This window comes from Tupaia chinensis, unplaced genomic scaffold (genome assembly GCF_000334495.1).
Source record: "Tupaia chinensis unplaced genomic scaffold, TupChi_1.0 Scaffold138416_1, whole genome shotgun sequence".
NCBI lineage: Eukaryota > Metazoa > Chordata > Mammalia > Scandentia > Tupaiidae > Tupaia > Tupaia belangeri.
The window spans coordinates 11,577-15,095 of NW_006198314.1; positions in this window are offsets into that span (position 1 = coordinate 11,577).

Here is a 3,519-nt window from a genome sequence, read left to right on the forward strand (position 1 = left end):
GAAGACATCAGAGAAATTGATGTCCTCATATGAGAATCAGATATTGTTGGTGCAATAAACAGCGTTTAGGATAAATCAGAATTTGCCGACACAGTATTGGTGTGCTACAAAGAACCCTGCAAGGAAGAAAATGAGAAAATGTAGGAGAATTGAGAGAAAAGTCAGGATGTGTCAAATGAGTATTTGTATTTTGAATGAGGTAACAGAAATAAGAGACTTGGCTCTTCATTGAATGGATAATGAAAAATAAAATAGAGAAAGCAATAGAATGAAAGTAAAAAGTACAAATCTCAGACTCTTAGAACTAGAAATAACACATTCATTTTACATTTTTTATAAGGCCTAAATAAGTTATGTAATTTTCCTAAGGTCACACAGTTAATGAATGTGCCAGTATTAGAACAAAAGTTTTATACTCACACCTTTCTGCTGCTTCATGCAGGAAAGAACTATTTTGAGAGAGGTAAAACTACTTGTAAGCTCATCAGAATTTCAAAGGACGCTCATAAACTGTACTTTGATGTTGTTAGCTCAGGTGGAAAACAAGTTTACTCAGGCTAAGAAATTCACATAGGACACTCTTGAAGGAAGATTTTAGTTTGTAATGCTCTTTGAAGGAAGAGTAGCTATTTCAGTATTTGGTGACTTAACTGTAAGCTATATTGTTTAAAAATACAAAACAATAAATTGAATGAGCAATATGGACTTTGATGTATCAATATTTAAAAGTTAATTACAGTAGGATGTTTATTTTAATCAGAGCTGGGGGAATGAAGAAATATGGTATGTTACCTGATTAGTCAGAATAATTTAAAACTTACTGTTGAAAGTCTTTCATACATTAGTAAATACAGAATCTGAAATCAACATTTCTTTGAAGATTAAAAATTTTACAGTAGGCTTTTAGGATTATCACCATTTGGTGGGATTTTATTCTATAGACTCATAGCATGTACAGATTTTGACCTATATATGTACTGATCTTAAGGTCATTTCTTTTATTTATTTATTTATTTATTTGGAAAGGTTTTTGCTACAGGGCACATGTGCTTGCCAGAAAGATAGAGAGAAACAGAGAGACAGAGAGCAAGAAATCACCCCCGGGGGGGGATGGCCACGCCACAATCCCTTCTCCTTCATTCTCCTCTCAGGATCTTGGGCACGCATGCACACATGCCCAGCGTGAGTTTAAGCCACCGAGTCCAGGACTCGAACTGCGGTCGACCACATGGGAGTCCAGTGACATAGCCATTACTAACTGCTGGTTCCCTAAGGTCATTTCTTAAACTTTAAAACAAAATTTCCTTTTAACTTTTTCTTTTACTAAAATTAGAATAGCATATAATTAATTAATTAACTAATTATAATCAAAGTTGTCAATGAGTTGAATGTGAATGTGATTTTATCAAGGATAGTCCCATTTGTATTGTAGATAAAATTAGTTAATAGTTAAGTAAGGGGAGTATTTTTCAATTTAACATTAAGGGAGAAATACTTAAATTGTGACTACTAAATTTTTTTAAATTGCCACCAGGCATGTATACTCACCGGAGTACATGAGAGAGAAGGGAAGTGAGAAAGAACTCACCATGGGCCATAGTCACACCACAGTCCTTTCTCCTCCATCTCTTCCTCCTTTTGGGATTTTGGACATGCACATACATGTGTCCAGTATATATTTCAAACTGCCAGGTCCTGGACTTCAGCAGATATGTCAAGTTGCCAGGTCCTGGGTTCAAACTGCACAGTTGGCCATGTGGTATTCAGTTGCTTTAACCACCAGGCTACTGGATGGCCCATGATAATTACTTTTTTTTTTTAAATAATTCTATATAAGCTGTCCCAAAGTGAAGATGAAGTTAGTTAAAATTAAAAGTAGAAAACCTCTACTACAGAGATGGAAAACTGGGAGTCACAGATACTGCCATCAGGTTGGCTTTTCATTTTTTGTTTTATTTTACTTTGCTCATATATGTCTTAAAAACAATTAGAATTAGGGACTAGTAGGTTGCATAGTGGTTAAGGTCCTAGACACTCCCACATAGCCAACTACAATTTGAGTCCCAGACCTGGTTGCTTGCTTTCTAACTTTCCCTCTCTCTTTCTCTCTCTCTCTCTCTCTCTCTCTCTCTCTCTCTCTCTCTCTCTCTCTCTCTCTCTCTGTGTGTGTGTGTGTGTGTGTGTGTGTGTGTGCGTGTGTCTATGGTCAAATTAAAAAATAAATACATGAATAAATAAAATTAAATAAAATAATTATTTTAAGGGCCCAGCAGTTAGCATAATGGCTATGTCGCTGGGCTCCCATGCAGCCAACCGTGGTTCGAGCTCCAGATCTGGTGGCATGTGTGCCCAAGATCCGGAGGGGAGAATGGAGGAGAAGGGATTGTGGCGTGGCCATCCCCCCTGGGGGGTGATTTCTCACTTTCTATCTCTCTGTCTCTCTCTGTCTGTCTGGCAAGCGCAAGCACCCTATAGCAAAAACCTCTCCAAAAAAAAATTCTTTTAAAAAAACAGAGCCAATTCAGCTCCAGATCTGGTGGCATGTGTGCCCAAGATCCGGAGGGGAGAATGGAGGAGAAGGGATTGTGGCGTGGCCATCCCCCCTGGGGGGTGATTTCTCACTTTCTATCTCTCTGTCTCTCTCTGTCTGTCTGGCAAGCGCAAGCACCCTATAGCAAAAACCTCTCCAAAAAAAAATTCTTTTAAAAAAACAGAGCCAATTCTGAGATAGATAGTGAACTTTAGCTCTGAAATATTGCTTCCCTTGACAAAAAATGAAGATGGAGACCTCTTTCTCCAGATTCATTTCTAAAGAGTAGGGCTACTTCTGTCTCTTTCTTTCCATTTCTCTGTCTCTCTGTGTCTCCCTGTGACTTTTACCTTTTTTAAAAAAATTTTAACAGAGATAATCAATTTATTAAAATAGTTGACTTAGGCATCTGCAATGGTGACTTCAACCTCAACTCCTGGTTCAATACAGATGGAAGTAATCTGTTTAACAATCTCAGAAGAACTATGTAAATCAATGAGTCTCTTGTGGATTCTCATCTGGAAATTATCTCAAGTCTTAGAACCTTCACCACAAGGTGTTTTTCTTGTAGTGATTCTCAAAGTCTTGGTAGGCATCTGAACTGGTCCTTTCACCTTGAGATTCTTTTGCTTTGCACCTCTGATTAAGTCAGCACACATTTTCTCCAGGGATTTTACATGGTGGATGGTTAAAGTAGTTCTAATTCAGTGAATGGCCACCTCTGGCTCCTGGCTTATGGATGTTTTTCCAGTTCCTTCCTTTCTTTCTCTTTTCTTCTTTTTTTTTTTTTTTTTTTGGAGAGTTTTTTGCTATAAGGTGAGTGCGCTACCAGAAAGACAGAGAGAGACAGAAAAACAGAAAGCGAGAAATCACTCCGCACGGGGAATGGCCACACTGCAATCCCTTCTCGTCCATTCTCCTCTCAGGATCTTGGGCACGCACATACATGCACCTGGTGTGAGTTTAAGCCACTGGGTCTGGAACTCAAA